The 26,630-nt window shown below is 36.5% G+C and overlaps 2 pseudogenes; both read left to right on the top strand.

Moving 5' to 3' along the window:
* The first annotated feature begins 8,637 nt into the window (after nt 1-8,637).
* LOC149531996 (fumarate hydratase 1, mitochondrial pseudogene) lies at nt 8,638-10,129 on the top strand (annotated as a pseudogene).
* Nucleotides 10,130-18,239: 8,110 nt separating this feature from the next.
* LOC149531995 (fumarate hydratase 1, mitochondrial pseudogene) lies at nt 18,240-19,691 on the top strand (annotated as a pseudogene).
* Nucleotides 19,692-26,630: the final 6,939 nt, after the last annotated feature.

Below are 26,630 nucleotides of genomic sequence, written 5' to 3'. Positions count from 1 at the left end.
TTGTAGGCTAATTTTTGGATGAACAATCCAATGTTCATTCTGGGATGAATCCACAAATAAGGACCATGTTGAAGTGTGTGTGTTAGTAGAGGCCACATATTCACGCATACACGTGTGATGGTCTGATTTGATGATTGTCATGGTAGTGGATACCGATGTGTATATATATGGGAATGATTAATGTAGATGGATCATGAGGTAGAGTAGATGGTATGTTACTAATGATGTAATGAATGAAATGTGGGAAAATAGAATGTGAAAATGAAAGGAGATGGAGGATGGGAATGACGATGTGGCGAATCAGGGGAGCTGGAATATGGTTAAACAAGATTGTTTGAGATTTGAAAGCCATGCAAGGCAGAAGATGATGTGATGCAAGTTGATAGTGATTAGAATTGTTTGATATTGGAAATCCATATAATGCAATGAGTGGAATGAGAAGGTGAATGCATGAAGTGTAATGCTAGTGTGAATATTGTGAACAACCGAAGTCTATGATAGTGGAGTGCTAGAAGTGCATCATGATGTTGATGTTGATGTTGTTGTCCACTTTTTGATAACCAATCGTGAAGTTGTGAACTAACATTTGTGAATTGTATCTTGATTGATGTGCCAACCTTTTGTTTGCAAAGGAACCCAAGATGAATATGCAAACTAAATGAATGCAACTAATTGTCACTTTGTTTTTAAGAAGATGCAAACTAATTGTCATCATAGAGTGTCTAATAAAACAAAAGTGACGAAGTACAACCACCACTAACTTAGCTATAGTGATATGAATACTATGTCACACTGAGAAGTACTAGCAAAGATTAACAATGTATAAGAAAAAATGACAACCATTAAGAACTAGAAGCTATAGCCACAAAATCTCACCTAAGATGAGGCACTTATAAGTGGACACCAAAAATGTGCGAAACCAAAGGATCATTGAAATAAAATAGTGAAAAACCAATAAAAGATCATGACTTTATCCTGGTACCTCTAGTCAAGTACATCATCGAGGCACTAAAAGCACATGATAGCATAGGAAATTATTATTGTTAGACCAGGCATGCTTCCAGTTGTACAAAATAGTATCAAATTTGTTTAGTTCTAGTAGGAAGTAAGTGTTGTATCAGGCAAATAAGAGAGCATGGCACGTGTCAGTAGAAATTTAGTAGTGGTTTCTTTTTATGTATTGGCAAAAATTAAGGTGGCTAAATGTCGAACACCCTATTGTGCTACCTCCCTTGGGAGGCCAAAATAAATAATCTACTAGACACTGTTAGAATGTAATGCTATCATTGCTGTCATAGGAAAATAAAAATTTTGTGCTCATTGATGTGGAAATCAAAGGGACAGCTGATGTTGATTGTAATACATTGTCATGTGTATTTTTGGTATTTTTGAAATATATTTGGATGTTTTTGTGGTTTTGTCAAATATGTAAATGTTTTTGGGATGTTTGGCAGATATTTGAATGTTTTTGTATTTTTGTGATAAATGTTGGAATGGTTTGACTCTTGTAAAAGTGGGAACAACACAATCCATAGAGTGAGTATAACCATGACTTGTAGTTGAGAATTCCTATGTGTATATTAAGAACCATTATAGACAAGAATAAAGCCAATGCGAGGTCATTTCTCTAGGTGTGTGACGAGACAAACATTCTCAAGGCTTACGAAAAGATATTTGGGGCCCAAAAGAGGACACTAGGGTCTGAAGTAGATGAAATAGGCATATGAGGGCTTGAAAAAGGTGCTTTGGGCCTAAAAGGCACTAGAGGGGTCTGAAAAGGATGCATAGGCCTTGAATAAGGCGCTAGATGGGCCTGAAAGGACACATGGACCTTCAAAAAGGTGCTAGAGGGGTCCAAAAAGGATGCTTGGGCCTTGAAAAGGCACTAGAGGAGCCTAAAAAGGTGTTGGAGGGGTCCAAAAAGGATGCGTGGGCCTTGAAAAAGGTGCTAGAGCAGTCCAAAAAGGATGTGTGGGCCTTGAAAAAGGCGCTAGAGGGGTCTAAAAAGGATGCTTGGGCCTTGAAAAAGGCATTAGAGGGGCCTAAAAAAGGCACTAGAGGGGTCCAAAAAGGATGCTTGGGCCTTGAAAAAGGCAATAGAGGGGCCTAAAAAGGCATTGGAGGGGTCCAAAAAGGATGCATGGACCTTGAAAAAGGCGTTTGAGGGGCCTTAAAAAGGTGCTTTGGGCCTAAAAGGGCACTTTGGGACTAAGAAGGCACTGGAGGGGTCTGAAAAGGATGCATGGGCCTTGAAAAAGGCATTTGAGGGGCCTAAAAAAGACGCTTTGGGCCTAAAAAGGCATTGGAGGGGTCTAAAAAGGATGTATGGGCCTTGAAAAAGGCATTAGAGGGGCCTAAAAAGGCACTTTGGGTCTAAAAAGGCACTAAAGGGGTCCAAAAAGGATGATTGAGGGGCCTAAAAAGGCACTGAAGGGGGGGGGGAGGGGGGGGGGGGGGGCGAGCTCTCATGCTTATGCCTACTTATTCTATGCCCCCAGCTATATGAGGATGAAAGAGTCTGATAGATATTTGGACTCTCAAGTTAGCATTGACATATTTGTTGAAGGAGGCTAGATTAATCTTGGCCATTGCAACTTAAATTTTGCTCTTGATAAGAGGAGGGAAATAGGGCCACCTCTTGTGCTATCCGTGTTGTGCCAGAGTTTCCAAAGTCCCATAAAATGTTTCAGGACATTACCACACTTCTTCTTAATATTGATGGGGCGTGTTGGGTTCAAATATCTTATGTCCTATTGTGTAGTCTAATTCAGGAATTGACAAGAATTTTGGGGTATTGTTGATAGGAATTGCCCCCCCCTTTTTGAATGCTTTTGGCTAGTTGTGAATTTTTTGTTATTTTTAGATGATTTTTGAATTTTTTGGATAATTTTGGACAGTTTTGGAATGTTTTTGGCATTTTTGGATCATTTTTGAATTTTTTTGATATTTTTGGACAATTTTTGACATTTTTGGACAACTTTTGAATTTTTTTGCATTTTTGGATAATTATTGAATTTTTAAAAAAAAATTTGGCAATTTTTTAATTTTTTTGGCATTTTTGGATGATTTTTGAATTGGTTTGATAATTTTGGATATTTTTGAATTTTTTTGGTAATTTTGGATGATTTTTGGGTCTGTAGGGGTGAAATGAAGGATGCGAGCGAGATTTAGTGGAATATGGGGGTAACCAGGACCATGTGAGGCACCTAAAGAGGTAACGAAGGAAGTTCATGATGCCAAGTGGGTTGACTGAGGGCTAAAATTAATATTGGAGATCATTAGCCAAGGGGGGATACCAGAGATGTGCATTGATTTTCCTACAATTCATGTCTATGATATCTCAATACATAATTGGACTCCAAGTTTCCTCCAAGCCACGACCTTCCTTCTCTCTAGCTATCTCTACTTCCATCCATTTCTAATGCTGAGCAATGATTGATTGGTAGAGTAGAACTTAAAAACCCAGAGTGTTTGTATGGTATCTATGAAATTAATTCTAGATCGAATAATAGCCTAATAGACCACTCTAGTCTAGGCTATAAGCTTCTCAACCCTAGATAAAGAAATAATCTTCTACCAAATACCTTCAAATAATTCAACTATAAATGCTACCCCTTTCTCTTATTGCTATCTTTGATTAATTGCAATGGAAAGTCATAAAGAACCAAAATTTGTCTCAGAGATGGAAAATCAACCATTCAACTGTAGCCCCTTTTGAACATTGAAGGTCTTGTGTTGTTTAGGGAAGTCCAAAAGTGTTGTCTTGCCCCTTTTCAAACCAGATGTGGCGTTCTCACTTTTTTTGTAGCTTTTTTTCTTTTCTTTTCTTTTCTTTTCTTTTTTGATTTTTTTTGGGTATTTTTGATTTTTTTGGTATTTTTGATGTTTTTCTCAAATCTTTTAGACATAAAACCATTTGAGATGGATGTTATTGATAGGTTTTACTTATTCTGTACCATCACAATCTGAAAGTCGGTAAGTACTAGTCCCAAAGGATTATGTGATAAGGTAAAGACCGATCTAGTTGGCCTCCCATTTCCCTTTCTTTTCCTTCACTGCTTGGTTCTTAGGATTTTCTCTTAGTACTAGGTCACCAATCTGAAAGACATGAGGTTTGAACTTTTTGTTATAGTTCCTTGATAATCCATTCTGATACACTTTGAGATGTTCATGCACTATAGCTAATGTTCTTCCAACAACTCTAGTTGTTCTAGATGGGCCACTCTATAATCCTCATCTGATAGGACATCTTGAAGAGTAACTCTCAAGGATTTGATCTCAACCTCTAAAGGGAGAATAGCTTCACAATCATAAACCAAAGAGAAGGGTGTCACACCTGTAGGCCCAAAGGGCAGGGTTCAATTGTAAATGCCAATCCCTACCAGTATCATTGATAGTTCTTTTGAGGATGTTGATGATGGTTTTGTTCGTAGCCTCTGCTTGGCCATTGCCTTGGGGATAATAAATTGATGAAGAATGGTGTATAATGTAAAAATTTTCACACAATTCATCAATTATTTGGTTTTTAAAATACAAGGCATTATCTATGAGAATTGCATGAGGCATGCCAAACTGACAAATGATATGGTTGAGAATAAAAGAGGAGATCTATTTTTTGGTAGAGTCAGCAAGTGGCACCACTTTGACCCATTTGGTGGAAGTGATAATCCATTTATGCCCACCAGAGGGTGGATGGATGGCTCCAATCAAATCAAAACCCCACTGATAAAAGGGCCATGGCATGGCCAAAGGATTTAGCTCTTGGGCTGGTGTATGAACAAGGTTACTATGGATTTGACATTTTTTTGTAGGTTTTGACAAAATTAATAGAATCATTTTCCATGGTTGGCCAAAAATAGCCCATTCTAAGAATCTTCTTTGCTAATGTGAAATCACTGGAGTGTGACCCACAAATCCCTGCATGGACTTCTTGTAGAGCGAATCTAGACTCATCCTTTTTGAGACACCTAAATAAAGTACCATCAAGACCTTTCCTATACAACGTATCAGCCACCAAGGAGTAATGGGAGGCTTGGCGAATGAAATTTCATTTTTGGTTATGTGATAGGTTACACAGAATGGTGTTATCATAGAGGTAAGTGATAATGGGACTGTACCAAACGGAATCGGGGGCATTTAGATGGAAAACAATAAGGGAATTGGGTTGAGTAAATGCAGGTTGAACCACCTCTTCCACTAGGAACTCATACCACTTGTGTTGTTCTGGGAGTTGAAGTAAGGAGGCCAAGGTGGCCATAGCATCTATTGCTCTATTCCTTTCTCTAGGAATCTATTAGAAAGTAATGTGAGAAAAACATGCCTTGAGTGTATTAACTATATGTTTATAAGGCAACAATTGTTCATCCTTTGTCTAATAAGTATCAGTAACTTGATTGAAGATTAACTGGGAGTCTCCATAAATTTCTAGGGTTGTTAGTTTCCATTCCAAAGCTAGCTTGAGACCCAAGACCAAAGCTTCATATTCAGCCATGTTGTTGGTGTAGGGAAAGAGCAATTTTTAAGATTTAGGGATGGTAACACCAAGTGGCATGATGAACAAAATACTGGAACCCATGGTGTGTATAGGAACCATCAAAAAAAAATTTCCATGTTATTGGCTCTGCTTGAAGGATGTACATATTAGGGAAGTCAACTAAGATAGGATTGGAACTTTCTATAGGTGCATCTACCAATTGATTAGCAATGGCCTAGCCTTTTATTGCTTTCCTATCTACATACTCAATATCAAATTCACTTAGGATCATCACCCATTTGGCCAATCTACCCATTAATGTTGTCTTGCTAAGAAGGTATTTGAGAGGATCGATGTTGGAGATGAGCTTGACTTTGTGTGTTAGAAGATAATGACGTAGCTTTTGGGAAGCAAAAAACTATGGCTAGGCAAGCCTTTTCAATGAAAGAGTAATTATGTTCATAGTTGACCAAGGTACGACTGATGTAGTAAATGGCTCATTCTTTTCTTTGGTCATTTTCTTGTGCTAGGAGGGCTCCAATTGACTTATTTGTTATAGAAATAAGCAATAGTAATGGTTTGTGTGATACTAGAGGTACCAACATAGGTGAATTCATCAAATAAGTTTTATGTGTTTGAAAACCCTTCTAACATTGATCATCCCACTTAAAATGTATGTCTTTATGTAGCAGGTGTGTGAAAGGTATACACTTTTTTGCCAACTGAGAAATGAACCGGTGAACTCATTGAAGCCTACCTTGAATAGAGCATAACTGATTTAGGTTATTTGGAGGTTGCATACTAATTATGGCTTGTACCTTCTTGGGGTCAACTTCTATCCCTTTGACCAAGACAATGTATCCTAGAAGCTTGTCTGATTTGATGCCAAAAGTCCATTTCTTGGGATGAAGCCTAGCCTTGAATGTTTCTAGGTGGGTGAATATTTTGGCCAATGTTGGCGCTAAAAATTGCACGGTTAATTTTGAGCACCATTGAGAAAATTGAGCCCTATAAACACTTTTAAGTGCACATGTACCTGACTATACTTGAGAAGCCCAAGAGGTGTTTAATGTTTCTAACACCCTCCATTTAGTATGTCCACATGTTCTGTGATAATAAATTGACATTCTGAGCTAATCCACGAAGTCCTATTTTGAGTAATTTCCAAATTTGCATTTTCACCAGTGTCAGACAACGACAGGAGGTTGTGTTTGCTACTGAATATCTCGCACCCAAAAATGTTTTGTGACCTGCCACTTTGAGAATATCTAGTGTCTATACTTGAGAACCTATGCTTCAGATTTTGAGTCATTTTGAATCTGTTTGACTAGGTCTTGAAACTCTCAAAGTTGGTTAGTTACTATTTTCACACATTTGCAAAATGTTCATAATTCTAGGAAGCCCTATTTGACGTGCTATAACTTTTGACCAGTTGACCAAAATGCTAAAATTCATTTTTTGTTGCATTGTAGATGTCAGAGACATGTTATGTTTCAAGTTTCAGCTCATGAAGAATTCGTTTGATTAGTTTTCAAATGTGATTCCAAATGCAAATTCTATCTTTTTACTGTTGTCAGCAAGAGCAGATTGTTTGGTACCCTTGTTCATGATGTTATAACTTGAAATCCATGATAGGTGAGACCAAATGGATTGTACTATTGTGTTTTACTCTGAAAATAATTTAGGCATGCCATTTTTCAAATCATCATGACTCCATTTGCACACTTCTTCAGGTCCATTCCATTTGCAAAAAATGTTTTTTTTGCCATTGTTTCAATCTACAAAATCCAAGTAGCCCACTTTAACTGCTTTCCATTCACATCTTGTTATTCATCATGAGCCTAAATTGTAGATTCATTCTCTCCTCATGATAGAGAATCAATGCCCCTATTTTCATTTTCCCAAGTGTCAGTTTGCCTAGTTTTCAAAGCCAAATCCGAACCCAATTTATTATTTTCTAACATGTTTTCTTGCAGGAAGTTATGAAAGGTCAACTTTGACAGCGAATATCTTTTCACCCCAAATTTTTCATGAGACGAGATTCAATGTGGTACAAGTATACAGAATAGAGACTTAGTGTGCTAGATTTTAGAGCTCAATTAGGTGTTTGGATCAGTTTTTAAAGCCTACTGACAAGCCTTGTTAGAAGAGAATCACAGTTTGCATAAAGTGGGTAAATAAGCTCTAAATGATAGTTTCAGTTCTCAAATCTGATTTCAATCAATATCAAAGTTTCAATGGATTAGTTTAGAATATTAGTTGTCCAGAAATGAATTTTTTTTAGCCAAACCCACTTTGGGGCCCAGTTAAATTCATCAGATTTGTGATAGTCGATAAGATTTTAAGATGGCTTCTGTATTTAAACTTTGGAAGTGTGGAATTAGTATGATCATATGCTCAAGGGATAATTCAAAGTTACTACATGGAAATAAAGAATAGTCACCAACACAAAGAAGCCCGCCATCAGCTAATGATCAGATCCACATTCAGCCAGGAAGTAAGTTAACAAAGGTGTCTTCAAAAGTGGAGTAAAGAAGCCCATAGTTGTTGCAAATGAGTAGTAAATGTGATGTGTTCATGCAAATTTAATGTTGGAAAACATGGAACTATGTTTTACATAAGCTTGATAGCTCATTGAATGACCCTGCTATTCTATCAGTTGTTTCATCTTCGAAATTGGGCTAGACAAAAAATATATATGGATATGGAATCTCTATATGAATCCCCAAGAGGAGTTTATATCTTCAAAGATTAAGGATAAGGATGATGAACTAGAATTATATGCAACCAGAGAGGCTTCATCTCCTAGGAATCCATAGTATGGGGTATCTCTAAAATTCAACAAAGATGATATAGAATGGGTAGAAGAGCTTATTGTCTCAGTGCTCAAGAAGTTGTGGCAATGGAAAATTATGCTATCAAATGTTCATCCTTGCCTCAACACCTTTGCAAAAAAGAAAAACTATCAAATCTTTCACTTAAAGTAACAAGACAAATTAGGAGCCATGGTCAAGCAGTGGATAAGATGCCCATGCAATCAAAAAATGTGGAGATGACTCCAAGTAAGATATCCCACACCATGAAGAAGAGAGATGACCCCCAAGAGCCACTCGCAACTGAAGAAAGATTCCATGTCGATAGTAAAGAAAACCCACACAGTCAAGATGGGAGATCAGGCATAAAAAGTGGAGCCCAACGCATAAAAAAGGGCAGTCCATGTCATAGAAAAAGTTGAATCAGCCGTAAAACAGAGATCCCACACACAGACAGGGGAAATCTACCAATAGAGAATGATGAAGTGCAGAGAGATGCCATTTTCATGTAGAGAAAGAAACGCATGCATAGGATGAAATTTTGTTTTGTAAAACATAATCTACAACCCCATGCCAAAGTAGACTTCAGACTTATTATGGGGTGCACAGACTCAAAGGTCACTGTAGAACTTTGACATTGGTGGAGAGCATGAGTAGATGCTGGAACCAATTATAGGATCATTTGGTGTTCTTAAAAAATGTGTTGCTACGGTCAATATGGAGTATGGTTTGGACCCAACTATTGGCAAACCAATAATGCAAGCTTCTCAAGAAGTCATTGAAGGAAAATTGAACAGTCCTTTTCCTTTGGTCATTTGGCAAATTGACAGTGGGACTCAAAGTAACATGAATGCTAATGAGGTTATTACAAATCACGCTACTGAGATTCTTGAGAAAGCACGTGGTGAGAAATTTGTACATCCAAATGATCATGTGAATAAGTCTCAATTTTCAAATGATACGTTTCCCACTCAGTTGAAATGAATTCAAAATTCATACTAAACTTGAAGCAACTACATGCTGCATTGGATGCAAAGGTTGGTGAATTCAAAGATATTGTGAAGATTGGGCATACACATACTCAAGATGCAACACCTCTAACACTTGGACAAGAACTTAGTGGCTATGCTACACAGGTGAAATATGGCATTGAACGTGTCATGACCACATTACCTCACATGTATCAACTTGTGCAAGGAGGGATTGCAGTTGGAACTAGTCTCAACACAAAAAAGGGGTTTGATGCTAAAATAACAGCAACTGTAGCTGAAGAAACTAAGTTTCCATTTTTCATAGCTGAGAACCAGTTTGAAGCTCTGGCAGCATATGATTCTTTTGTTGAGACCAATGGAGCCTTGAACACTATTTCTACTTCTCTAATGAAGATAGCAAATGATATACGTTTGCTAGGAAGTGGACCTTGCTGTTGGGTGAATATGAACCCAGTAGTAGCATAATGCCTGGAAAGGTGAATCCTACCTAGTGTGAGGCTTTGACAATGGTTTGTGAACAGGTTATGGGAAACCATGTTGCAATTATAGTGGGAGGATCAAATGGACACTTTGAGCTCAACGTGTACAAGCCATTGATTGCAAGTTCCCTACTTCAGTCTTTAAGATTACTTGGAGATGCAACAACTTCATTTGAAAAGAATTATGTTCGGGGAATTAAGGCCAATAATCAAAGAATAGCACAACTTGTGCGAGAGTCATTAATGCTTGTTACAACTTTGAATCCTAAAATTGGTTATGATAAAGCTGCAGCGACTGCAAACAAAGCCCATAAGGAGAGAACTACCAAGGAAATAAGCCCCGTGCATAGGAAGGGGTTACTGTCCATGTGAAAGTGAAGAAAAATGCCATTTCTAAAGGAAAAAGTGCATAAAAGCAAAGAATTCACAATGATGCTTTATCCCACATTCATCGTGGGAAAGATATTTTAAGTTTTTAAATAGAAATCATTGCCAATGCATAGTGAATTAAAGAGAAGGGGCTTTTTGAAGCCAAGCGCATGTGGAGGTAGGGCCCATGGTTGGTCAGAGAAATGTAGTCAAAATTAAAATTTTAAATCGAAACATGTACCCAGTCGATGATGTCAACAGATAGAAGGCGACCAAAAAATTCCAAAATCAGGCACCTCACTACTTCACTAGTCAAAAACTCCAAGGTTTTTTGGCTAGTGATGTAGTGAGTTGTCGAAAAACCTCCAAAATTTGGTGTGGGTCAAAATGCAATGTGGGTCCTGCCTATAGATCTGACAGAAAATCAAGTAATGACAAGTGGTAGTTAGCAGGGGTGTAAGTGTGACTGAGGAATGATGTGGAGCTTTGAACCATTAACAATGTGCCACATCACACAAGTTCCAAGGCATGTGGTGTGGTGGAAAATAGATACTTCAGGTGCAACCAATCATGCCATGTGGCAGATCAGATAGATATCGCTATGTCGCTAATTGAAGTTGCTCACCGGTTAAGCATAGCGATATAGTGAGAAGTTGACATGTATCACTAAGACGGTGGAAGGTGGATGAATCTCATGCTGACATGTGGAAAGCATGGTCAAACCAAGTTTGAATTGAGTGAAAAGTGGAGGAAAAATCAAAGTTTTCAAAAATTCATATTTTAATATTTTTCTCAAAAGAATCACGTGCAGGTCATTTAAATAAGTGTCTAAACTTTAATATAGTTTAGACTTTGGAAAAGGTTTTAAATTTTGCAAAATATTATGCAAACCTACAAATGGGACCTGATTTTCAAATGAGTATAATTGGGCAATTTTTATCCAAAATAGGCTCTCCAATATACCACTGAAACTAGGAGAATCCAAATTTTCCAATATGAAGTCAGATTATGCATAAGTGCTCGCCGGTTTGAGCTATAAGCCAATTTGTAAAATTTGGGTCATTGGCAATAGTACAAACAAATTAGATCATTGAGCATTAGAGTTTGTTAAAGAACATGTTTGAAGACCTTTTTAAAGCTTGAATGTGGTAAAGAAGAGCTAGGAAAGATTATATTGCATTCTAAAGGCCATATTCAACTAGTTTTTCACCTTTTATCATGCATTCAACTTGGCACCAAAATCAGTTATAATAGTGAATCAAATATCTCAAATATTTCTTTTTTTTAGAAATAAATGATGATAATTTTATTCTGGTAGTTGAGGAGAGAGATAAGAGATAGCCTTTTGATGGCAAAGAGAGAGAATTTCAAGTGGACAGATGTCGGATGCAGAGAAAATTCGATAATTCCTTCTTCCTAAATCATTCCCTTTCTTTCTCAACCAAGAGGTTCCTATTTTGAGAAGAAAATCACTCACTACTAAGACACCACACCTAGCATTCTCTCTTGTATTTAACAACAGCTTGAGTTTTATGCAGATAGTTCTGATTTGTTAGGTGATTCATGAATTGTTTCTGTATGTCTTTTCATATATTTGGTTTCAAGGAAAACAAATAAAGTGTAGCAAAGGGTTTTAAATTTAGACTGAATCTTGTCTCCTATTCATGGATGTGTAATTTCTTCTAATTTGTGAACCAAGAGCATGAATGAGGTCGCATTTCATTTTGGAAGGTATGTGGTTAAAATGTCTTGCATATGGAATAAATAGCCATGTAATTGCTTGGTGTTTATCACAGGGTTTGCAAATTTCATGATTGGATAATTTGAGTATTGAGATTCAAATTTGAAGCAGATGTCTATTCACAAGGTGAAGGATAGATTAGGGATCTTGATGTAGAGATATGTCTAAGATTTCCAAAAGATGTATGGTTGTAATTCATTTAATTGCCCAATAAATAAGGCATTGATCAGAGATAGGATCATTAGGTTTTGTTGCTCATACTTGGGTCTCGCTAATATCAACATATTAAATCAAATTTCCCTTTTATGTTGAAAGTTATTCAATGTTTAACCCGCACTTAGCTTGCCAGTTTCATGAGTCATGTTATTAGTTGTTTCATGCTTGTGATTTCTTGGTTAAGTATAGAAGATTTAGGGGTTTTATCTGCTATTCTAGATTTTGATTATGCTCATTGCACTAGTCACATAATTGGATCCTAAGAGGTTCACCAACCTAGGTTTTGCAGAGCTTGAAGTGAAGAAGGAGTGTAGCCTTATAGTTGGCCCAGGTTCTTGGTTAATTGTGTGCATTATTGAAGATAGCTGCCCATAGATGCAATCTTACCCTGTATAATTGGTTGTTTAAACACTGTTAAATTAGGAGCCAAAAAAATGGTGACTCTACTGGGGAGTTGCATTTAGAAAGAACCAAAATCTCTGGCATGAAACAGATTGGATATAGTAAATATATAGCAAGAGGTGTTCCTTATTTTCCTTGCTAAAGTTTCATGTCCCCCAATGTTCTTATTCATTGACAACAAAAGTTTGACTGAATTGAATAATTTGTAATATCAAAGTTACTTAAATTTTTGATGTTGCTGTCATAATTCAGAGTTGTTGCTAAGGTTCTTTCACATTGTCAAGAATATGAAATTCCTAAAGTGTTGTTGAATAAAATTTTTGAATACCAGTTGTAAATCCTGGACCAGCTTGTTTTGTTTTGCGAATTGGTAAATCTTTTCTCACTAAGTGAGTGGTGACTCAAAGTTATATCTCTACACTAGTGCTATATAAATGTGAAGGTATTCTAAAGGAAACAATAGTTGGAATGCAGATTTGAAGTATTTGTCTCAAGCTTCTTGGCAATGGGTGAAAGATTCATATGAGATGCAGTGCAAGTGTTACTAATTCCAGATAAGTTCTGAATCTACTATTATTTGCAGCACTGAAGTAGTTGTAGGCATCTATATTGAAAGGTATTTACATTCTCATGTGATTTTATTTACATGAAAGTAAAGATTCAGAAAATTTTCTCCGTCAAATGGATTCAGCATTAAATAGGAGAATGGTGTAACACATCTCAACATACTTTGTGAGAGGTAGATTCAGTGAGAGTATTTTCATATTTTGAAGAATGTTTGAAGTTGATTTGGTAGAAGATATTTTTAGATCTATTGCAAGTTATAAATACTGATAGTGTTTTATGATGAATGAGTCTTATGCTTGAAGAATGTCGAGTTTCATTTCATCTAGTATGCAGCCTATTAGTGAAAGTTTTAGATCTATTTCTACCAAGCGGTGTATGCCATTATATTTTAATGGAATTCATGGTCTCCTAAATACTATGCCTTATAATCTTAGAAAGTATTTACCTAAGTTTAGTGGGAACCATGAAACTTCAACCAGTCATCATGTTCAATTGTTTAGTGATTTGGTTGGTAATTATGAAATTGCTCATGAAGACGTTCATATGAAGTTGTTTGTTCAAACTTTGGAAGGTGATGCTAGGGATTGGTTTTCCTTTCTGCTAGCATGCTCAATTTCATCTTGGATTAAATTACTTTCAACCTTCATGAAGCAGTTCAGGGAAAGAGTAAGCATCTCTCATTATTTTGATAAGTTTTTGAAAATTCAAATAAGGAATGGTGAGTTAGTTCCTGCATTTAATATTAGATTTGCAAAGGCTTTAAATGAAATTTTTGAAAGTTATAAGCTAGATGATCAAATGTGTTTAGTGGTTTATCTTAATGCATTTGATAAGAAAATGAGTTACCTACTGAGGGATAAAGAACCTAAGACTTTGCATCAGGCATTCATGACAGCGATAGAGATTGAGAATAACATAAAATATGGCTTAACCCAGAGTCACTTCTCTAGGAATGTTTTCCGGCAAGATGAGGTGCAAAGCATAAACCAATGTCATATGGAATGTTCAAATTTAGATCAGCAAATAAGTACCCCTACTATTGCAAAAAATCTTGTTGAATTTTTAGAATTAAACACGTGTGGATGAGGTTTCTTTGTTGCAAAGAAGAAATGATTCCATTCTTGCTGAATTGAATGCACATGTTTATGGTATTACAATAATAGATGATAGAGTTGATTCACTTGATGAGTTATGCATGCCTAATTTAAATTTAGTCATTCATTCTCCCATTGGTGATTTGCTTTATTTTGAAAAAATAATGAATTAGGAAGAGGAAAGGTATTCATCTCAGTATGAGGATGAAGAAGTTGCAAGTGATGTATCAAGTGATGAAGTTGAAGTTGCTGATCCAATGTATTATGAAGAAGCATCATGTGAAGACAATGACGAGAATCATTATTCAAGTCAAGAAGAGGACAGTGCTAGTATATTTTCGTCTTCATGTGAATCAGATGTAAATTGGGAATAAGAAAGCAATGATGGAAGTTGTAACTCTTATGCTAGTAGAGGTACGAGTTCTTTTCTTAAATCTGAAAGTGAATTTCTAGTTCAAAATCATGCAAATCAGTTTGACGTTGAAAATTATGAAGAAGAGTTGTCTACACAATATGAGGATAAAAGGATTATTTATAATGAAGAATTGATTAGTTGTGTAGACGAATGTCTTGAGGATACATGCATTGATAATCAGTAGACAGATGATTCTAAGGCTAATGCATCTGCACCTATTTGTAAGATAAATGATAATTTGTTTGCAAGACATTTGAATCACCTAGATGGAAACAATGCAATTAATATTGATTCATACTCTGCATGCTTCATTGATGGAGTTGATGGTGTGTCCTCTTGTGATGATTTTGATTTTTCATTCTTCATATGCTGAAAGTGTCTGTGACAGTGATGTTAGAGATGGTTTTACATTTTTCACTAATCCATTGTATGATGAGAATCCTGATGATGATCAACCCATTTTTTGTCAAAATGTTCAAAGAGGGTCATTGCATGGAGTTATCAATCCTTTGTTTAAAGAACACAGGGAAAATTCAGATTTGGTTGAGAATGAGTTTGATGATGATACCTTGTCTTATTGCTGTAAGAGATCATAATGTTTTTCTTCTGAGTTTGATAGTGAAACTGATGATTATGTTGCATCTGATGAGATAGGTGACAAGGTGTTTGACGAAGTTGTTTTTAAAAATTAGTATGCACCTTGCAATGAGTTTTATGATGAACTCTCTAATGTGAAAACTAATCTATTTGTTGATTGTGAAGAAACATTTGAAGATTATGGATTAGTTTCAAATTTTGATATGGATGACATGTGTGAATACAAGTCAGATTGCTCATATAAATACTCTCCAAGCATGCACAAGGATATACAATTCAAACGTATGAGTGATCCTTTTCTGCATGTTGAATATGATGCATTCATATTTGAAGTTGATAGCATGCATGACTCATTGAATGAAGAGAGTTTTCAATTTGAGTCTGATATATTTGAGTATGCTAATCAGAACTTTTATAATGAACAAGTTGTAGAAAGTGAATTAACTTTTTATATACATTGCGAAAGTCCGGGTGTAGATTTAGTTTTGCTAAGTGTTGTGTTTCAAGGTGTTAATCTGATTGGTGAGACTGATAGAAAGAGTAATTTTAGTTTACCTCTTGCAAGTTCAAATGAAAATCAGGTATATGACAGAGGTAAACAATTTTGTTGAAGTTCAGTGGCCCGATCATTTGTACATAAGTAGTGGTAGTTGTTTCTTGTTTTCAATAAAGCTGTTTGAGAGAAGTTTGAATTCTTTGGGAATGGTCTGCTTCTTCCAAAGATCTAAATCCTTTCCATGCCCGCAAGGGACATGCATCCCCACTATTGGCATTAAAAATTGCATGGTTAATTTTGAGCATCATTGGGAAAATTGAGCCCTATAAACGCTTTTAAGTGCACATGTACCTGATTGTACTTGAGAAGCACAAGAGGTGTTTAATGTTTCTAACACCCTCCATTTAGTATGTCCACATGTTCCATGATGATAAATTGATATTCTGAGCTAATCTGTGAAGTCCCGTTTTGAGTAATTTCCAAATCTGCATTTTCACCAAGTGTTAGATAGTGAAAGGAGGTTGTGTTTGCTACTAAATATCTTGCACCCAAAAATGTTTTGTGACACGCCACTTTGAGAATGTCTAGTTTCCATACCAGACAAACTATGTTTCAGATTTTGAGTCATTTTGAATCCATTTGACTAGGTTTTAAATCCCTCAAACTTGGTCAGTTACTATTTTCACACATTCGAAAAACATTCATAATTCTGGGAAGCCCTGTTTGATGTGCTATAACTTTTGACTAGTTGACCAAAATGCTAAAATTCCTTTTGCATTGCATTGTAGATGTTAGAGACTTGTTATGTTTGAAGTTTTAGCTCATGAGGAATTTGTTTGGTCAATTTTCAAATGCAATTCCAAACGCAAATTTTATCTTTTTACTGGTGTTAGCAAGAGAAGATTGTTTGGTACCCCTGTTCGCGATGTTATAGCTTAAAATCCATGATAGATGAGACCAAATGGTTTGTACCATTGTGTTGTACTCTAAAAATACTTTAGGTGTGCCAGTTTTCAAGTCATTACAAATCCATTTGCACACTTCTCTAGGTCCATTCCGTTTGAAAAAAATGAAATTTCTGCCATTGTTTAAATAGATGCAAAATCCAAGTAGCCCACTTTGACTGCTTGCCATTCGCGTCCTGTTATTCATCATGAGCCCAAATCATAGATTCATACTCTCCTTGTGACAAAGAATCAATTCCCCTGTTTTAATTTTCCCAAGTGTCAGTTTGCCCAGTTTTCAAAGCTAAATCTGAACCCAATTTATTGTTTTTGACATGTTTTCTTGCAGGAAGTTATGAAAGGTCAACTTTAACAGCGAATATCTTTTGACCCTGAATTTTTCATGAGATAAGATTGGACATGGTACAAGTATGCAAAACAAAGGTTCAATGTGCCAGGTGTCAGAGCTCGGTCAAGTGTTTGGATCAGTTTTTAAAGCCAACCGACAGGACCTGTTAGCAAAAAATCATAGTTTGCATAAAGTGGGTAAATAAGTTCTAAACGATTGTTTCAGTTCTTGAATTTGATTCCAATAAATATAAAAGTTTCAATGGATTAGTTTAGAATATAAGTTGTCTGGAAACGAAAAAAAATTTGTCGAACCCACATTGGGGCCCGACTAAATTCATCAGATTTGTGACAATCGGTAAGATTTTAAGATGGCTTTTGTATTTATACTTTGGAAGTGTGGAATTAGTATGATCATATGCTCAAGGGATAATTCAAAGTTACTACATGGAAATAAGGAATAGTCACCAACACAAAGAAGCCCACCATCAGCTAATGATTAGATCCACATTCAGCCAGGAAGTAAGTTAACAAAGGTGTCTTCAAAAGTGGAGTAATGAGGCCCATAGTTGTTGCAAATGAGTAGTAAATGTGATGTGTTTGTGCGAATTTCATGTTGGAAAACATAGAACTATGTTTTACATAAGGTTGATTGCTCATTGAATGACCTTGCTATTCTATTAATTGTTTAATCTTTGAAATTGGGCTAGACAATAGAAATATATGGATATAGAATCTCTGTATGAGTCCCCAAGAGGAGTTTATATCTTCAAAGATTAAGGATAAGGATGATGAACTAGACTTATATGCAACCAGAGAGGCTTCATCTCCTAGGAATCCATATTACGGGGTATCTCTAAAATTCAACAAAGATGATATAGAATGGGTAGAAGAGCTTATTGTCTCAGTGCTCAAGAAGCTGTGGCAATGGAAAAGTATGCTTTCAATTGTTCATCGTTGCCTCAACACCTTTGCAAAAAAGAAAAACTATCAAATCTTTGACTTAAAGTAACAAGACAAATCAAGAGATGCGGTCAAGCAGAGGATAAGACACCCACACAATCAAACAATGTGGAGATGACTCTAGGTAAGATATCCCACACCATGAAGAAGAGAGATGACCCCCAAGAGCCACTCACAGCTGAAGAAAGATTCCAAGTTGGTAGTAAAGAAAACCCATGTAGTCAAGGCAAGAGATAACACATAAAAAGTGGAGCCCAACACATAAAAAAGGGTAGTCCATGCCATAGAAAAAGCTGACTCGGCCATAAAATAGAGATCCCATGCATAGACATGGGAAATTTTCCAATAGAGAATGATGAAGTGCAAGGAGATGTGATTTGCATGTAGAGAAATACACACATGCACAGGATGAAATTTTGTCTTGTAAAACATAATCTACAACCCCATGCCAAAGTAGACTTCAAACTTATTATGGGGTGCACAGACTCAAAGGTCGCTGCAGAACTTTGACATTGGTGGAGAGCATGAGCAGATGCCAAAACCAATTATAGGATCATTTAGTTTTCTTAAAAAATGTGCTTCTAAGGTCAATATGGAGTATGGTCTAGACCCAACTATTGGCAAAGCAATAATGCAAGCTTCTCAAGAAGTCGCTAAAGGAAAAGTGAACAGTCATTTTCCTTTTATCATTTGGAAAACTGGTACTGGGACTCAAAGTAACATGAATGCTAATGAGGTTATTGCAAATCACACTACTGAGATTCTTGGGAAAGCACATGGTGAGAAATTTGTACATCCAAATGATCATGTGAATAAGTCTCAGTTTTCAAATGATACGTTTCCCACTCAATTGAAATGAATTCAAAATTCATACTAAACTTGAAGCAACTACATGCTGCATTGGATGCAAAGGTTGGTGAATTTAAAGATATTGTGAAGATTGGGCATACACATACTCAAGATGCAACACCTCTAACACTTGGACAAGAATTTAGTGGCTATGCTACATAGGTGAAATATGGCATTGAACGTGCAACGAACACATTACCTCACATGTATCAACTTGCACAAGGAGGGACTAAAGTTGGAACTGGTCTCAACAAAAAAAATGGGTTTGATGCTAAAATAGTGGTAATTGTAGCTAAACAAACTAAGTTGCCATTTGTCACAATTGAGAACAAGTTTGAAGCTCTGGCAACACATGATGCTTTTATTGAGACTAGTGGAGCCTTGAACACTATTTCTACTTCTCTAATGAAGATAGCAAATGATATACATCTACTAGGAAGTGGACCTTGCTGTGGGCTGGGTGAATATGAACTTGGTAGTAGCATAATGCCTGGAAAGGTGAATCCTACCCAGTGTGAGGCTTTGACAATGGTTTGCCCACAGGTTATGGGAAACCATGTTGCAATTACAGTGGGAGGATCAAATGGACACTTTGAGCTCAATGTGTACAAGCCATTGATTGCAAGTTCCTTACTTCAGTCTTTAAGATTACTTGGAGATGCAACAAATTCATTTCAAAAGAATTGTGTTTGGGGAATTAAGGCCAATAATCAAAGAATAGTACAACTTGTGCGAGAGTCGTTAATGCTTGTTACAGCTTTGAATCCTAAAATTGGTTATGATAAAGCTGCAATGACTACAAAGAAAGCCCATAAGGAGAGAGTTTCCAAGGAAACAAGCCCCATGCATAGGAAGAGGTTACCACCCACCTCAAAGCGAAGAAAAATGCCATTTCTAAAGGAAACGGTGCATAAAAGAAAGAATTCACAATGATGCTTTATCCCACATTCATCATGGGAAATATTTTTTAAGTTTTTAAATATAAATCATTGCCAATGCATATTGAATTAAAGAGAAGGGGCTTTTGGAAGCCAAGTGCATGTAGAGGTAGGGCTCATGGTTGGTCAGAGAAATGCAGTCAAAAATAAAATTTTAAATGGAAACACATAACCAGTCGATGACATCAGCAGATAGAAGGCAACCAGAAAACTCCAAAATCCAGCACCTCACTACTTTTCCAGCCGAAAAATCTAAGGTTTTTCAGCTAGCGAGGTAGAGAGTTGCCAAAAAACCTCCAAAATTTGGTGAGGGTCAAAATGCAACATGGGTCCCACCTGTAGATCTGGCAGCAAATCAGGTAGTGACAAGTGGCAGTCAATAGGGTTGTAAGTGTGACTGAGCAATAATGTGGAGCTTTGAACCAATAAAAAGCTGCCATGTGGCACAAATTCCAAGGTAGGTGGTGATGTGGCAAACAGATACTTTAGGTGCACCCGATCATGCCATGTGGCAGATCAGACAAATATCGCTATGTCGCTAGCTAAAGTTATTCACCGGTTAAGCATAGCGATATAGCGAGAAGATGACATGTGTCACTAACACGATGGAAGGTGGATGAATCTCATTCTAACATGCGGCAAGCATGGTCAAACCAAGTTTGACTCGAGTGAAAAGTGGAGGAAAAAATCAAAGTTTTCAAAAATTAATATTTTAATATTTTTCTCAGAAGAATCACGTGCAAGTCATTTAAATAAGTGTCTAAACTTTAATATAGTTTAGACTTTGGAAAAGATTTTAAATTTTTCAAAATGTTATGCAAACCTACAAATGGGACCTGATTTTCAAATGAGTATAATTGGAGCAATTTTTATCCAAAATAGGTGCTCCAATATATCACCGAAATCAGGAGAATCCAAATTTTCCAATATGAAGTCAGATTATGCACAGGTCCTCACTAGTTTGAGCTATAAGCCAATTTGTAAAATTTGGGGCATTGGCAACAGTACAAGAAAATTGGATCAGTGAGCATTAGAGTTTGTTAAAGAACATGTTTGAAGACCTTTTAAAGCTTGAATGTGGTAAAGAAGAGCTGGGAAAGATTATATTGCATTGTGAAGGCCATATTAAACTAGTTTTTCACCTTTTACCATGCATTCAACTTGGCACCAAAATCAGTTATAATAGTGAATCAAATATCTCAGATATTTATTTCTTTTAGAAACAAATAATGATAATTTTATTCTGGGAGTTGAGGAGAGAGATTAGAGAGAGTCTTTTGATGGCAAAGAGAGGGAATTTCAAGTGGACAGATGTCAGATGTAGAGAAAATATGGGAATTCCTTCTTCCTATATCATTCCCTTTCTTTCTCAACCAAGAGGTTCTAGTTTTGAGAAGAAAATCACTCACTACTAAGACACCACACCTAGGATTCTCTCTTTTATTAAATAGCAGCTTGAGTTTTATGTAGATAGTTCTGATTTGCTAGGTGATTCGTGAATTGTTTATGTACATCTTTTCATGTATTTGGTTTCAAGGAAAACAAATAAAGTGCAACAAAGGGTTTTAAATTCATTCTGAATCTTGTCTCCTATTCATGGATGTTGAATTTCTTCTAATTTGTGAACCAAGAGAATGAATTAGGTTGCATTTCATTTTGGAATGTATGTGGTTAAAATGTCTTGCATATGGAATAAAGAGCCATGTAATTGCTTGGTGTTTATCACAGGGTTTGCAAATTTCATGAGGGGATAATTTGAGTATGAGATTCAAATCTAAAGCAGATGTCTGTTCACAAGGTGAAGGATAGATTAGGGATCTTAATGTAGAGATATGTCTAAGATTTCTAGAAGATTTATGGTTGTAATTCATTTAATTGCCCAATAAATAAGGCACTGATCAGAGATTGGATCATGAGGTTTTTTTTCCATACCTGGGTCTTGTTGATATCAACATATTAAATCAATTTTCCCTTTTATGTTGAAAGTTATTCAATGTTTAACCCACGCTTATCTTGCAATTTTCATGAGTCATATTATTAGTTGTTTCATGCTTGTGATTTCTTGGTTAAGTATAGAAGATTTAGGGGTTTTATCTGCTATTCTAGATTTTGATTATGCTCATTGCACTAGTTACATAATTGAATCCTAAGAGGTTCACCCACCTAGGTTTTGTAGAGCCTGAAGTGAAGGAGTGTAGCCTTATAGTTGGCCTGGGTTCTTGGTGAATTGTGTCCATTATCTGAGATAGCTACCCATAGATGCAATCTTACCCTATATACTTGGTTGTTTAAATAGTGTTAGATCAAGAGCCAACAACCAGTATGGGAAGATGTTCTTCTCAACTATGGGATTTGGAAAGAATGTCATCCACATAATCTTCCATAAAGATATGCATCATATCATGAAAGATAGTGGTCATGGCCCATTGATAGGTAGCCCCAACATTCTTTAACCCAAAGGGCATTACATTCCAACAAAACATGCCCGATGCACAAGTAAAAGCTATTTTCTCTTGATCTTTTGGTGCTATTTTGATTTGATTATACCCTAAAAATCCATCCATGAGTGAAAACATGGAATGTCCCACTGTTAGATCGACAATGGTGTTGATGTTAGGGAGGGAAAACTCATCTTTAGGACATGCTTTGTTTAAATCTTGAAAGTCGATATAGATGCGTATGTTGCCATTCTTCTTTGATATGGGGAAAATGTTGGAGATCCATGATGCATGCACTAGGGGTCGGATGAAATTAGTACTGATGAATTTTTCCAATTCATCTTTCACTAATAGGGCTATATGAGGATGCATCTTTCTAAGTTTTTGTCTTACTAGCTTGACCTCCAGAGAGATGTTAAGATGGTGGAGGATTAAGGTTGGGTCTAAGCCAGGCATGTCCACATAAGACCATGCAAATTTTATTTTTCTTTCTTTAAAGAATTCAATGAATGCTTTCTTTCTTCTAGGTTCAAGTATTATTCCAAATAAATGACCTTTGGTTCTTGTTCTATGTCGATATGGACTGGTTTAGTCAGCTCAATCAAAATAGAAGATAGCTCCTCAGAATGTTCAGGCAAGGTATCAATTACCCCATCTGCGGATGCTACAGTTGGGTTTTCACCTTGGGATACGTCACTTCTATTTGTTTCCATCTTTTTATCAAGATTAGCCACAACTTGGTGGTGGTCAATAAAGTTATGGGATGCTTGTCGTGCTCTAGTGTGACTAAGGTGATTGATACCCGACCTGACTATATGCTCTTCTTCCATTCTTTGTTGACAAGATGGTTCAACCGCATTAAGGTAGATGAAAACTTCACGGTTAGTTTCAAAATGAGGGAGGTGATGAGGCTCAGTTATATCCTAGTTAATGAGTTTAGGATGGACTAGGGAAAGTGATTCGTAGTATGGGAAGGGTTCAACGGGGCTTAAAGACATAACTTCATTAGATGGCTCATACATTAGAGTGTCAGGGAAAGTAGAGCTTTCAAGAGGCTCATAGTAATAATCTTTTACTTCTACTAGAAAGAAGTCAGGGAATAAAGTTTGAAAGTGGAACCCTTCAATGTGTTCATCATCTTCTAAGCCATCCTGATGTGTTCTATTTATTGGTGAAGCGAATCTTGAACTATGAGTTGTTCTTTGTATAGACAAACTATTAGGGGTGGGTATGTGGAAAACATCACATTCTTTGTCATGGAGAGATTCCTTAGATAGTGACTCAAATTCCCATTGATTAGAATCATCATCGTCTTCATTATTGGAGGCATTTATGGGTAGTTCCTCCATAGAATGTGAACTTGAGAGGGACAAATTCACATTTATGATATCAGTTTTTTTTGGGGCATAACTGTCCTTTTGTTTGGATACCCACACCAATGTACAAGAGGAAGAATTAGTATGCTTTGGGCAAGCTTTGGAAGACATTTGTGTCTTGTCTTGTTCATCATACTCTACCCTTGTTTTAGATTTATTGGACTTGAATTATGCCATCAAAGGTTCAATCATTCCTTCCCCTTTCCCTAAGGGACCATCTCCCGTGGATCCCATCTTTTTCATTAAGTCAAAGCCTTTCCCATATAGGTGAGAGGAGATGTCAATGTTCTATTGATTGATGTCTTCCACTGGGTTTGGAGGTGTGCCACTTGCCTTGACAAAATGCACATGATATGGTTTGGTGGAAGTTGATTTTCCATGAGACCTTGAAGAAAGTGGCGGATCAAATAGGTAGATTGAGTACTTGCCTACCCCTTTACGGTGCAACTTACAGCTTCTATCAAATTCTTTCATTATTTTATCTATTTCTTCATAGTGTAGTTGCTTATGATCTTTTGATGATGGTGGTGGTGAAGGAATGGAAGGACCCAAACAAACCACTTTCTCTTTACCCTTAGTTGATGTTGATAAGTGGCTGCTCATTTGGTTAGTAGAGTGTGAAGTGCCTACAACTATGGGCTGACTACTGGCATCTATCAGTGTATCAGCTTCTTCTCTATTATGAGGGACAAGTGAGTTACAATACTAGGAAAAGTGTTGATCTCTAAGTATAATTATCTCTTCACATGTATGGAAATTTGAGGCATTGATGGTAGGTGGAGGGAATGGCTTGCATGTCATGGATCCATCGTCTTCCCAACAAAATGTTATAAGTTAATTGTAGGTCTAAAACCTGATAGAAAATTTCTTTCACAACTAGTCCTACTTTGATTGGTAATATGACCATGCCTTTGGAGGATCTTTCTTCATCATCATAAGCCTTGATGGTAATATTTTTTCTTGGATCAACCGCATCCTTTGCATACTTGAGGACTTTCACTAAATTGAGAGTACAAATATTGAGACCAGCCCCACCATCAACCAATGCTCTCTTAACTTAGTTCCTATGGATGAATACTTCTATATGCAAAGGCAAATTTTGTGGTTGTATGATAGACATGTTATCTTGAGTAGAAAAAGACATGCAATGAGGAGCAACTAAATTGCTGACCATGTTTGGAATCTACTCACATCTAGGTCATTTGGCAGTAAAGCTTTGGTGAGTATCTCTTTATGCTTTAGGAAGATTTTCAATAGTTAAAAAATGGAGATGGGGGCCAGAGTCTTTAGTAATTGGTTAACTAGGTTATTCTTGTGCATGGAGGAACTTGGAGCTACTCGATTAGGATTTGTCACTGGTCCTAGTAGGATAATTTTGGATGCTTGGCCTCAGGTGATGACATTTGAGGACTACATTTTATTTTTTATCTTTAATTATGATGACATTTACAGTGTCATCAAATCTAGAAATCATGCCAATTGTATTATCGTAGTGGTGCGCATAGTTAACTTTGGTTTGTAGAGGTGCGCTTTGATTGGCCTTGGAGTAATCTCCCTTCTCATGACTCATCAAGGGGTTCTTGAAGGCCGTATGGTCTTCATTATTACTGAGATTGTTTACTTCAATGGTTCCATCATTTATCAATTTTTGGATGACCCCCTTAAGGGAAAAACAATTATTTGTCAAATGCCCCCGATTGTGATGATAGGCACAAATGTGTTTGTCGTTCCACCATTTCAGTTTGACTTGGGGTTCATATGGTTTAGCCTCTAATAACATGATCAAGTCATCGACCAAGAGTGTTTGTAAAGCACTCTCATAGGACACCCCTATGGGTGTATACTCCTTAGGTATATCATGTTGGTATGATTTTTCATAGTATAGAAATTTTTTGAAAATTTGGGAGAAAATCATTTAGGTCTTTGAATTAAGCAGATTAGGGTCTTCATTCCTTATTTGTTTTTAAAATTTTAGGTTGCCCTAGTCGTGCCCTGTTTCATGTGCTGTCAAACTCTATTAAATTCTCAAGGTTTATCCCTTAATGTAGCAATGAAAATGCCCTAAGTATGAAAAACCATAGGTTTCCTTTCAATTTTTTGAAAAGGGTTTGTGAAGTGCTTAAATTTCATCCTTAACGGTCTTATGGTGTATGGTTTCACATAAGAGCAGAGCACCATTTTCCTTTTGTTTCTATGGTCACGTTTCATAATGTAGTGTAACAGTGTAAAGGATTTCATGTTCTACGGGGATACACTTTTGTTTTTCGTAATAGCGAAATGGTGTGTCAAGAGGCTTCCCTATCATACAAATGGTCTTAAAGTGAAGAAGCATAAAGGTCTGTTACGCTTTGAAAAATTTTATTATGAGGTTATGAGTAAGAAGTTTGAGCAAAAGGGCAGAGAAGTTTTGAGTTATGACTTACGCATATACATTTCAATGGATAATGTAAGGACGTGATACCCTGGCATGGCATAAAGCTTGATCTGAAAGGGTGCATGAAAGGTTTTATGGTTTTGCAGGTAAAAGGTTTCTGTAAGAATGAAATTAAGGTTCAAATGTGTTTACGTGCATACATTTTTGAGCTCATGGACAACCATAAAGCCCTACTCTAGCAGTAAAAGCATCGAGTGGAACCTGTTGAATTGTCAAATGGGCTCTAGTACAAGTGAATTCAATGGAGACATGACGTCCATGTCAGATGGGCCTAGCTCGTGTGGCATATAACTTAAGGTATGAATTTTGCATGTGCACAGAATCAACGGTGATGTTATTTTTTAATTTTCAAAGATCAAATCTAGGTTGTTGATATTTGAAAAGGGAAATTTTTTCATTACGACCTTACGCTTGCAAGGTAAGCATATGAACAAAGGGTTGTTTTATCCTTTCTTCGTGGTTATGAGTTTAGTCTCAGCGTATAAGCATAAAATGGTCAATGAAGGAAATAAAGGAAAGGGCTTTATGCTTTCATGAGAAAGGGTAAACGTAAGAGTGGGGTGTCGGTTGAGAAGACTCTCTGAGCATACAAGGTAAAGCTAACCCATGAAGGTGTAAAGGATTAACAAGAGAGAGCTAATAGGTATTTCAATGCTATAGGTGAAACTAAGAGCATATGAGCGGAA

This window comes from Cupressus sempervirens, chromosome 11 (assembly GCF_028749045.1).
Source record: "Cupressus sempervirens isolate cs-2001-9-10 chromosome 11, ASM2874904v1, whole genome shotgun sequence".
Classification (NCBI taxonomy): domain Eukaryota; kingdom Viridiplantae; phylum Streptophyta; class Pinopsida; order Cupressales; family Cupressaceae; genus Cupressus; species Cupressus sempervirens.
The sequence above is the reverse complement of the archived record's forward strand: the minus strand, read 5'-3'. Positions and strand labels throughout refer to the sequence as shown.